This window comes from Leptonychotes weddellii, chromosome 6, assembly GCF_054177405.1.
Source record: "Leptonychotes weddellii isolate Sample4059 chromosome 6, ASM5417740v2, whole genome shotgun sequence".
Classification (NCBI taxonomy): Eukaryota; Metazoa; Chordata; class Mammalia; order Carnivora; family Phocidae; genus Leptonychotes; species Leptonychotes weddellii.
In genome coordinates this window covers 37,892,368-37,905,211 of record NC_138374.1, presented here as the reverse complement: position 1 = coordinate 37,905,211, position 12,844 = coordinate 37,892,368, and the positions used below count along the sequence as shown (strand labels likewise).

General features: G+C 39.7%; 1 protein-coding gene across 8 annotated transcripts in view; it reads left to right on the top strand.

Annotated features, from left to right (window-relative positions):
* Positions 1-12,844, top strand: part of BMPR1A (bone morphogenetic protein receptor type 1A) — a 137,096-nt gene that overhangs the window by 88,245 nt on the left and 36,007 nt on the right. The gene's annotated exons all lie outside the window — the stretch shown is intronic.

Here is a 12,844-nt window from a genome sequence, read left to right as displayed (position 1 = left end):
TGGTTACTTCAGATTTTATGGTGTTTGCCTTGCTTTACTCAGCACCTAAGTAATTTTTTTAAAGCAGCGGTGGTAAACCCACTTTATTTTAATTCCAGTATAGTTAACATACAGTGTTATCTTAGTTTCAGGTGTACAATAACACCTAGGTAATTCTTAGATGAAATCTTTGAAGCACTGTATTCAGTGAGCACAGTTCGCAGACTCACAGCGAGTGGAAGACCTCATGGCATTATTTCTTTTACAGATGAGCAAACTAAGGCCCAGAGAGGGAAGTGAATTGGCCTGGATCAGCGAGCCGGTAAAGGCAGAATTAGAACTAACTCTTAGGTCCCCTAAGCCGAAGATGCTATGTACAGTCCTTTCCTTATTTTATTTATTTTATTTTTATTTTTTTTTAAGATTTTATTTATTTATTTGACAGAGAGAGAGACAGCGAGAGAGGGAACACAGGCAGGGGGAGTGGGAGAGGGAGAAGCAGGCTCCCTGCTGAGCAGGGAGCCCGATGTGGGGCTCGATCCCAGGACCCCGGGATCATGACCTGAGCCGAAGGCAGACGCTTAACGACTGAGCCACCCAGGCACCCCCCTTTCCTTATTTAAAAAAAAATTTTTTTTTGATGCAGGGTTCGAACTCACAACCCTGAGATCATGACCTGAGCTGAAGAGTCAGGCGCCTAACCTACTGAACCACCCATGCGCCCCTTTTAAATTTTGTTTTTTAATTTCTATTTTATTTTATTTTTTACCTTTCTTTAAAATAAAAATGTAAGTTGATAAATATTTAAACTAGGTACCTCAGCTGAAAGATACTAAAAGGAGAAAAAAAAGCCCATCCCATGCCATAGAACTTCTTTAGCAAAGCACTCTAAACCAGCGCATTTTAACTGACAACAATATTCTGACACAGAGTAACAAAATAAAAAGTAGATGTTTCATCCACAGGCCAGAAGTGCTCCCTGGGTTTCCAGGTGCTTCCCATTTAATAAGCTGGAATTTGTAATCTCGAGGGTGTTCTTTCATAGACCTACAGGTTTGCAAGGTTTAGTTTCCTATAGTTTGTGGTTAAATACAGGGAAGAATTACTAACGATCTGATTCTAACACCCTCTGGTCTTATTCAGGGCCTTTGGTGACTTACAGTTTACATACAAATATTACCTTTGAACCTTTACTTGTGTCTACTTACTGAAATATTGCAGTTGATTTTAGGTAGTCCTTTGAAGTTCCCTTTGTCAGACCATTGTTTGTACCAAAGGGCTGTATTTTCTTTTTGTCTGTGATTATTTCCACAGTTATTTAACTTGCTTTAACTATGTGGTACTGTCAAAGTATAACCCAAGCCATTGTTTGCCTTAAGCAGTATTTTAGATCTTGAGAAGTTATGTTTACTTATACAAGACTTTCTTAAGACCTTTTAATTTATATCTCAAACTCGAGTATATGCAGTGAGAACAGTGGAAAATTTTCCTCACAGGGTCTTGACACAAGTCAGGGCTCGAAGTGAGCAGGAGGAAGTGGTGTGGTTTTTGTATCATTTCAGTTGTGTTGAGATAAGGAAATGGAATAGTTTATCCACAGTACAGCCTGTTTGGGAAGGTCTCATTTGTATATAAAAGTAAAAGAAATTGGCATGATGTTTTAATTCCTTCTGCTATATTCAAGTCATTGCCTCAGCAAATATTTATTTAGTACCAACTATGTGCCAACCGCTCTTCTTGGTGCTAGAAATACAGGGTAAAAAAGTAGACTAACACCCCTGCCCTTATAGAGCATACATTCTGGAGCAGGTAGCAAGCAGTAAACAAAATAAATAGTAAATTGTATATCAAATTATAGGATGACAAGTGCTAAAGAGAAAAAAATAGATATCAGGGAAGGAGGATAGGAGTGCCAGGGGTGAAGATGGGATTACAATTTTAAATAGGGTGAGCAAGAACACTATAAATAAGAAAGGGATATTTGAGTAAGCCCTTGGAAGAGGTAAGGTAGCAAATCATACAGATGTCTAGGGGAGGAATGTTCTAGGCAGAGGGACCCACGAATGCAAAGTCCTGCAGCAGGGCCAGGTCTGGCATGTGTCAGGGACAAGGAGGCCAGTGTGGCTGGAGTGGAGGAGCTCGAGTCCTGTGGGCCATCATAGACTTCAGCTCTTACTGGGAGTGAACAGAGGGCTGACGTGACCTAATGTGCTTCCTAGCGCTCATTTGGCTGCTGTGTTGAGAGTATATTGTAGGTGGACAAGGGTGGGCGTGGGGAGACGGTTAGGAGGCTGTTCAGTAATCCAGGCAAACAGTGTTGGTGTCTTGGACCAGAGAGAGAGAAGTGGAGGTGGTGAGAAGCACATAGGTTCTGGGTATATTTTGAAGGTAGAACCAGCAGGATTTGCTGAGAGATAGGATATGGAATATGAGAAGGAAGGAAGGAATGGTCAAGAATGACTCCCAAGAGGGGCGCCTGGGTGGCTCAGTCGTTAAGCGTCTGCCTTGGGCTCAGGTCATGATCCCAGGGTCCTGGGATCAAGCCCCGCATTGGGCTCCCTGCTCCGCGGGAAGCCTGCTTCTCCCTCTCCCGCTCCCCCTGCTTGTGTTCCCTCTCTTGCTGTGTCTCTCTCTGTCAAATAAATAAATAAAATCTTAAAAAAAAAAAAAAATGATTCCCAAGATTTTAGGCCTGAGATACTTGAAAAGTAGAGAGGCCATTAGCTGAGGTGAGAAAGACTGAGGGGGCTAGCAGATTTAGGGGGTAAGAGGGGAAGGACCAGGAGTAATAAATTATGTAGCTGCTGGTCTCATTAAGTAAATTGGTATGCTACTTGAGCTATCTTAAAGGAACTCTTTTCTCATACCAGTCTATGTTGTTGTTTAGTTTATTCAGAATTACTCATTTTATGCTAATCTAGCCCAGAATACTCAAGTGTGCCTTTCCCTTAAACCTTCCTATCAACTAGAATGTTTTTGGTTCTAAAGGAAAAACTGACTCTCTCTGACCTAAAAAATAAAGGGAATTTAACTAAATTAAAAGGGACTGTAAACTGAAAAGTGCCTGTTATTCAGGCTTCAGGCAAGGTTGCTACTCACTGATGGCTGTAAGGACCTGGCTTCTTTTAGTCTCCTGGCTCTGCCTTCTGGTTCCCCTTCTGGTGCCAACGTAACTGCCAAAAGCTTCTTGGGCAGCTGTTTTCTTAGGCCTATTCAGTCTGAAGAGGGACGGTGTCTCCGCAGGCCTAGCCACGGTCCTGAGACTATATTAGACTGGCTTTCCCCTGAACTTTTCATTCTGGCATGGAGGATGGAATATGCTGAGTGGCTTAGTCTGGGACAGAGCCTCTCTCTACTCCTGGAGCTTCAGGGAAACCTGTGTGCTCTGAATTTTTTTAAAAGATTGTAAATAGAGACAAAAGTGGAGAGAAATGGTTTTTAGTTGTTTTTGCCTTGTGCAGGCACTGTGGTTAATACAGCAAGAATGGGATTCTTTTTTATTTTTATTTTATTTTTATTTTTTTTAAAGATTTTTATTTATTTATTTGACAGAGAGAGACACAGCGAGAGAGGGAACACAAGCAGGGGGAGAGGGAGAGGGAGAAGCAGACTCCCTGCTGAGCAGGGAGCCCGATGTGGGGCTTGATCCCAGGACCCTGGGATCATTACCTGAGCTAAAGGCAGACGCTTAACGACTGAGCCACCCAGGCGCCCTGGGATTCTTTTTTAAAGTGGTCAAGTGAGAAGAAAAAAAAGTAAAGTAAAAGTAAAATTGCATCCAGACATTAGTTTGATCAAGATAATTTCTCTTCCTAGAGGCCTAATACTATTGCTTCCTGAACATCTAGAACCACACAGGAGCCTTTAGATAATGAAAAATGGTAGATCATTTAGTCAAGAATCCGGATTTCTCAACAAGGAGAGCACTATTGATATTTGGTTGAGACAGTTCTTTGTTTTGAGGGATTGTCCCTGCACAATTGCATTGCATTTTCTATTTTGGTCATTTGTCACCAACCAAAAAGCCACCCGCATATTTCCAGATCTTCTTAGGGAGGGACACACTTGAAAAAGCTCATGACTGTTTTTGAAAGGTTGTTTTTTCATATTGAGGGCATAAATACAGATATATTGTGATTTAGTTTCCTGAGTGAAATATGGGTAGGGGTTTTTTGTTGTTATTTTTAAAGTTTTGCTTTGTTCTTTTTTTTTTTCTCCTTAGTTCTGGAAGTTGAATATATTCCACTTAAAGATTGATTTAACATTTGAATTAGTTTTTTGGCCACAGCGAAAGTCTTTGATTACATGTAGTGTTGCTTAAGGAAATGAGAAATCTGTTTTGATAACCAAATTTTGGTATTCTTTCAAGCATTTTGACTTTGGGTCACATAGGTTAGAATAGAAAGCCCAGCCAATCCCGAGCAAACTTCTAACTTGGATAGGTTTTATTTGTGGGAGAAGAAGTGAAATTTGCTGAGTCTAGAAGAATTTATTCCTAAGGTCAGAATATCTTAGAACTCTTTGAATATATGTATTAAAATGCAGTTTATAAGCACTTAGGAAATGTTAGCTATGTTGTTGGCTTCTCTTTGGTGAAGTGAATATATATAAAAATATGTGTGTGGTGTGTGTGTATAGTCTGTCTGTTACTCTCTGAGGTCTGTTTTCTGGAAGTATTTGTATCAATCAGGGCCCAGTCAGGAACCACAGTGGCTGTTTTCACAGGAAGAATTTGGTATAGGGAATTGACTACACAGGTATTAGAGAGTTGAAAAAGCCCGTGGAGCACTGGGATTAAGTAGAAATGGTCATTGTGGGAAGCAGCTACCACCCCGAAGAGACTGAGATTTCAGAACCTAGATGCTTGGAGAAATGTGTGCCCCTGTGGCGGCAGCTCAGAGCCCAGCTGCTGCTGGCCCCTGAGGAGCTCAGAGCATAGGTCCTGAGGAGCTGGCTCTCAGACCTTGAGGTGCCGGCACCCCTGGGTCTGAATGTGGGCCATGAGGCTGGTTCTGGAAATGTGGCAGCCAGTTGGAAACTAGGAACTTACTGCTGCTGCCTGTGCGGAGGGTGCGGCTCAGGTGGCTGACAGGGAACAGCAAGGTGAGGAAGAAGCAAGTCCCTTCTCCCTCCTCCAGCTTTCTCTCAGTCCCCTGCTGGCAGAGCCTGTGAGGGAGCTAGCTGGTAAAAGACATGTTAGCAGTATCCCAGCTCAGTGCCACACAGTAGAGCCTTGAGAGTTTTTTCCCTTTCTGAGCAGCAGTGGTGTGTAATGAGGAGCCTACCACTTTCGGGGTTTTTTCTCATTACCTACTGGCTTCTGACTTTGCATTAGTGAGTGAAATTTGGGCTTTGTCACAACAGACTTGCCTCTTACCGGTTGTGTGATCTTGGGCAAGTTTTGAAACTCTGCTGAGCTTCACTTTTTCCTCGCAGAGTTGTGAAGATGAAATAAAATCTTACATGGCTCAATAAAAAATAACTTCCTGTTTCCTTTTTGATGGACTTACTCACGTACCGACTGATAAAACATGGCCCTTTAGGGTTCAAAGACCTGGGTTTAGTTGTTCCTCAGGTTGCTAGCTATATGAAATTCAGCAAGTCGCTTTAGCTCTCTGAGCCTGTCTTTTCTCTGTCAGAGTAGGAATAATCTTTCTTACCGTAAGGGTCGTACAGATGGTATAATGCACATAAAACTAATTTGCAAATTATAAAGATGGTGATATGCTAACATGAAGTTACCACTAAATAATATTTATGAGTTTCTCTCATTTAATCTGCACAGAAGACCTAGCGTATGCTAGACTCTGAACTCTTCACTACCATTTTATACTGATTTTATCTGAGTAAAAATACTGTGCAGAAAACACAGACTGTATTGTTCACCGTTACCCCTAATACACCTAAACAGGGATGACCAAACGCTGCGCCTCCCAGGCATTTCTGCAACCACTTGGCTTGTTTTTTGGTCATTTGTGCTTATTCCAGGGGAGAGACAGAACAACACCCAGACCCCCTCAATGCACAGCTGCCAGTAAGAATCTCTTCTGAGCGTAGATGTGCCAAAGATTGATGTGTAGCATAATCTAGTTCTAATTATTTGTGAGCTTTTTCCTTTAATAGAAATAAATGAACAAAAAAAACTTTGGAGTAACTAGGTTGGGGATTTGTAGTACAAAGTTGAATAGTTAAAAATAGATTATCTCCTGTTTTTAAAAATACTTCATAAACCAGGAAGCATTTATTGTGCATCTAATATTGAGACCCCTGGTGTGGGATATAGGACGTATAAATGCATCTGCAATGTATAATGCTGTACTAGTTTGTCTTGCCTTTTTGTTCCTGGAAGAATTCATACTTGTGTTAGGGAGAATAGTCTTTTGGCTCAGAAGGAAAGTGAAAGGTTTTGAATAAAGAGGGGACGATTTAGCAGAAATACAAAGGTTAAATGCGTTAAATTTGCTTTGAATAAATAATTGAGTGTTGGGAAAAGGTTAAGTCTAGTTAGGAAGTAACTTCAGCGGTGACGATGAAATTAGTGACCTCAAGGTGTTGAAGACATGGCAGTTAGAAATGTCTCTGAAAAGTGGAACTTGGTTGGTTCTCTTTGCTCCTTTTTCAGACTTTCCAAAAGACCTCATTATGAATGTCTCACCCATCACAAATTCTCACAGCACAGCCTCCAAGGCAGACTTTTTGGTGAGATTCCTGTGTATTACCACAGATACACTTATATAACTATTTATTTAAGCATGTTATTTTCTTAAGGGTTTATGTTTAGATTTGGGTGAGATTGTTTTTCACACTGATATAAAAATAGCCATGAGCGGTGTTACTACAGTTGTCTGTGTATATATATTAGCTCAGGGATTGATGGGAGTAGAGGTTGGAAATGGGGAAGAAATAGATGGGTTGCTGGTTAAGAGAAAAGACAATATTCTTATGCTAATCCAAGCTCTGGATAAGGAGCAAAGCAGCCATGCAAACAATGGCTGTGGAGCCAGAAAGTCTGCAGTAAGTCTAGTCCTTCTCAGAAAGCTTGTCAGACCAGGCGCCTGGAGCTGCCAAGGGGGAGGGACCGCTGGAAGGGGGAGTTGCTCCTCACCACTTTATGGAATTGGCAGCTGGCCAGCTTGTTGAAAATTCCCAAACCTCACTACTAGAAAGTAAAAATTAAGGGTGGGGGGCTTAACGGGAAGAGGAAAGAATGACTTTAGTCTGTTTTTTCAGCTGACTTCAGCCTTTTCCTGTTTTTTTTTAATTCTGATTGAACTATTGGTTTAGCCGTATTTCTGTTAACCAAGCTTTGTAATTTTTTATTTAAAAAGAAATTATTTATATTTTATTGAATAATTTGCCTTAGTTTTATTTTCCTGAAGAAGAAACAGCACCGATCTATGTATATAGCAATGGAAAATAAATTTATTTAGATGCCTATTTGAACTAAATATTTAAAAATAACTTTTAAACACCAGCATCATTTTGAAATTTCGATCATGTAGCATTTCAAAGGTCTCTGTTTCCTTATATCCTTAGCTTTGCAAGGTTAGGTATTTTAAATTTAATATAAAAATTCCAATGAGTTATTCCAAGAATTTAAAAAATATTTTATTTTCAGATGTTAGAATTATAAAATACTCTGTTTCAGGAATGGTTGTAAAATATGGTTACTGTTTTGCTATGTCATGATCACAGAAACAGTTAATATGATGGGACAAATAAAGGGAAAGTCATCAGTATTTATATTATTAATAACAGTAATCACAACTGTAACAACAGACGGCTGTTACTTACCGAATGGTTAATACCGAGGTGCACGATGCTCATTTGGGTTAGTAGTATCATTCCCATTTTGTGGCTAAGGAGACTGAGATCTAGACAGCTTGAATAACTTCTCCCAAATTACATCGCAAATAAATACTGGAGCTGATATTTGAAACCCGTAGACTTACATCAGAATTCACTCTCTTAAATTTGCCAGGATACTATATGAAAAGTGCCTCTACCTAGAACATAAAATTGATGTCATCTTTCTGGAACTCATAGTTAAAAAGGGCACGTGTTTAACAGTATAGAGAGTAGAACTAGGGATGGTTTTCTCCCCACAAAAATGAACCTTACTTGAGGTAATTTTAAAAGAAAGAGCATACTTTTGGTTACTCCTTTGAAAGAAAGATGTTACTTATATATATCAGTTAGTTCTTTGGGCATTGTGACTATCTTATACTTCTGTTGTTATGCTCTGGTTTGACTATGCTTTCCAGACTCTTGTTTTTTGGTTGGCTGTGCAATAACTTACAGTGATTAGGCTTTTTATTATTTTAGCAAATTTCTCATGAGTATATTATATAGCAGTGTGTATTTTCTGTTGCTGCCCAACAAATTACCCCAAAACCTAGCAGCTTAAAACAAGCATTTATGATCCCCTACATTTTCTGAGGGTCTGGAATCCACCAGGGGCTTAGCTGGCTGGGTCTAGTTTAGGGTCTCCTGAATTGTGCCAGTTAAGCTGCGGTCACCTGAAAGCTTCCCTGGGGCTGCGGCATCCATGTGCAAGATGGCTCACGCACATGCTGCTGTCAGGAAGCCTCGGCTTCTCCCCACGTGGCCCTCTCTGGAACGCTGCTTGAGTGTCCTTATGATATGGCAGCTAGCTTCCCGCAAAGTGGGTGTTTCAAGAAAGAGCAAGGTGGAATTGGAAATGCCTTTTATAATCTAGTCTCTGAAGTCACACTCTGTTGTCTCCATCTCATTTGTTAGAAGTGACTCATTAAGACCAGTGGGAATTCTAGACAGAGAAGTAGGATCCATCTATTGAAGGTACTGTCAGAGCACTTGTGGACATATTTTAGATCAACAATGGTAGATTGTTGTTTTTTTTAACCTGTGGAAAAGTATCACTTGTGAATACTAGTTTATATTCTAGCTGTGGTAATATACACTACATTGATATTGCACACGATAGGTCCTAGACCGTAAACTTAATTTATCAGTGAATGCCAAATAAATATATATGGTGTTAATGCTTTTATTAATCCAGTTTTTAAATGGATGTTGGTGTTCTGGGGCCCTCTTCTCTTTTCATTCTTAGAAGGCCATCTCATACAAAGCCATAGCTTCAAATACTCTATGCTGTTGACGTAGTAAATTTGTATCTTCAGTACCAAATGTGTCCTTTAAGCTTCGTGCCCATTAGACATTCCCTTTGGGTAATCTCAAATGTCTAAAATTGAACCCTTGATCTCTTCACTCCTTTCAAAATCTGCTTGTCCTCATTCCAGTAATTGCTCATGCCAGAAATGTAGAGATCTTTCTTTGACTCTCATTCTCCCTTACCCCACAATCTAATCCAGTACTAAGCCTTGTTGAGTCTGTTTATGAAATATACCTTGAACCCATCCACTGTACCACCACCACCCAAATCTTAACCACCATTGTCCCTCTCCTAAACCTACTATACTGTCCTGCTCAACTGGTTTCTTTACTTCTGTTTTTGTCCCCTCCAGTCCATTATATAGAAACCAGATAATTGCCTTCCCATCCCACTTAGATTTAAATCCCAGATCTTTCATACGCTCTTGCCTGATCTGGTCCTTGTTTTTCCTGTTTCTTCAAACTCACATCCCATCAACTACCCCTTATTCTCACCATTTCAGAAATATCATTCTTCCATTGCTCTTTTCTGCCTCAAGATTCTTGTACAGGCTGTTCCTTATGCCTAGAACTCACCCCCTTTTCTTTACCTGGCTAACTCTAATTCTTCAGATCTCATCTTAAATGTTGCTTTTTAGCATGGCTTCCCTTAGTCTCTCCAGATGAGATTAGGTCACTACCCCATGCCTCTCTTGGACCTGGCACTTTTCTTTCCTCACACTTAGCACAAGTTATGATTACGTATGATTTGTACTGTCTTGTTTAGTGCCTCACTATCTTAATTGTCTTGTTTAATGACTAGGAACTCCGTGAAGACTGGGTCCGTTTTGCCCTCATCAGTCTATTCTCAGTGTCTAGTACAGAATCATGTATATAATAGGTACTTAATAAATATTTAGGGAATAAATTAATAGTCAGTGGCAAGAACACTGTTCCTGCAGGACTTCAGCATTAGAAGGAATCCGATGAATCACTTAATTGGTCTAGTCTCCTTTCCGTCATGTCTGTCATGTCCATCATGTCCTTGACAGAGGTGCATTCACACTTTGTTCCTTTGATATGCTGTGAGCAAAGGCCCCGATCTTTGAGTTGTAAGCTCAAGTGTAGTCATTTCCCTATCCTTTGCATTCCTGTCATTCCTCTCTAAAGTGTTCAAGAGGCCTGACCAGGTGGAATAAAGTAAGGTGACCCTCTTTGATTACAGCAGTAGGTCTCCATCCCTGCTTGATAAGATTGCCTTCATGTCTCAGCAGTTGTCATAAGCACTGATGCATATTGAGCTGGTAGTCAGCTAAAACCTAACATTTTTCTTTTAAAGATTAAGGCTTTCCATTGTTGGGTTACAAATGAGGCAATTGAAGCCATTTTACCTTTAGCCTTCTGTTGGCTGATAGCTGTTCTCTATACAAGTTATTGTAGATCACACCTGTTACTTCCTGTGCCATGTTATAAACATGTATGAGAGGAGGAAACTTTATTGAGCACCCATTCTATACCAGGCTCTCCTACTTTATAATATATAATTTACATTGTGTAACATACATAAAATATCCAGCAGGGCAGTCTAGGGTAGCAGTTAACACATGGACTCTTGAATCAGATCTCCTTGATTAGAATTAGAGCCCTGCCACTTACCAGTAAATTCCTTAAACTGTGCTTGCCTCAGTTTCCTCATCTGTAAAATTAAAATAATAATCGCACCTACCTCACAGGGTAGTTGTGATGATTTGATAAATTAATATTAATATATTCAAAACATTTATAATGGTGCTGGCACATAATTAGAGGTGAATATGTATTAGCTATTACCTCATTTAGATCTTAAAATAATTATGAATTAATAATATAATTTCAGTTTTACAGATGAGGAAACTCATCCAGAGAGGGTAGGTTACTTATTTCAGGCAGATCGGGATTTGAACTTGTGCCCAGCATAGCAGTCACAGATGTTTATGGGAAGAAATCACACATAATCCCCTTCCAGTGACACGGACTGTGACTGTGGCAGGTGCTTAGAGTCTCCTCAGCTGCTCTGCAGGATGCTTTGGTTGTCCCTCTAATGAGACTAGACCACATATTAGCTTTAAATCAATTGATGAGGAAACAATGACTCTGGAAGATGGAACCAGTCCTAGCGATCAGTTTCGCCCAAGACCATGAGCTCCTTGCAGCGGGGACTGCCATACTCATATCTGTATCCTACCACCCTGCACTGATGTGTCATAGGCACTCCGAAAGTGCTGTTGGTGAGTGGGTGGCGGTATGGAGCTGGCGGAGCTAGTAGGAGAGGCCGAAATAATGCCAGGCTTTTTGTCACGGGTGACTGAAGACATGGCACTACCTCCCTCTGTGATAGCAAATGCAGGAGAAGGAGGCAGGCCTAGAGGGTTAAGAAGGAGAGAGAATGCATTGGATTTAGATGAGTGGTGTGTAATCCCAGTAGAGATACTTAGTAGGCAAATAGAAATATGACGGGAGAACAGGGTTGAAATTACACTGCAGACTGCTTTTGAATTTGAAACCTGGAACAAGTATCCCTAGAATCGCAATTGTGTAATTTCAAGAAGGGAGTTTTCCCAAGAAATGCTATTAAGTCACATTATGGATGTTGTTCTGTGATTATTTTAGATTTTACGTCTTACTGTCTCAGCATTATGTAGGTGGGAAGCAATTTAATTATATAGTAGAGAAGTGAGAAATTGTAGAGGTTTTAGAAGTCAGATGTTAAAATGCACAATATAAATGACACTCTATAAACCTTATTTCCTCAATACTGTAAGTGCCTTTGAAGAGCTAAGTAAAGTGAAAAATTCTTAGGTTGATAAAATAGAAAGCTCAGGTGGTTTATGGTAGAAATCATGCTGGGGGTAATTATGTCATGAATAAATAAAATCTTTTTCATTCAGGAATAGTTTAGGCTGAAATCAATAAAATCGAATTGTCTAAACCAATAGGATGGGAGAAAAAACAGAATTATATTCATCTATATACGAAATAGTGAGGGTTTTTTTGTTACCCATTTCAACTATTTTATAATTGCAAAATCTTAACTGGGGAGGTTAGATTTCACATCATCCATATTTTAAAAGCTCAATTTTATACTAATGAAGCCAGATTTACAATATTTTAGGAAAATAATTTTAAGATATATTTCTGTTGCTTTAATGATGAAGCACACTGCTTATTTAAATATGTGTGATTAGCTAGGCTTTCTCTTCTATGGAATAAATTATTTATTGCAAAGATTTGAGGTGTTTTTATCACATCTATTAGGATTTGAAAGATTATTGTTGAATAACTTCATATTTTAAATTCAGTTTTTCCTGCTTTATTCTTCGTATATTTAGAAATTGTTACTAATAAAATAATTAGAGTAGCCAGAAAAGACTATTGGGATTATTTAGTGTACTTGTTTTACATATGCTTAATCTGAGATCAGGAGAGGTGGCAGTCTATTTATTGAATTATTTAAGCTTTTGAATTACAGTGCCCTTTTGTTATTATAAATAAACATAGCTTTAATCTTTAAAAATGTATTTCATTTCTGGGTGGCTCACTTGGTTAAGCTTCCAACTCTTGATTTCAGCTCAGGTCATGATCCCAGGGTTGTGAGATTGAGCCCCACATTGGGCTCCATGCTGGGCATGGAGCCTGCTTAACATTCTCTCTCCCTCTCCCCCTCCCCCATTCTCTCTCCCTCTCCCCCCACCCC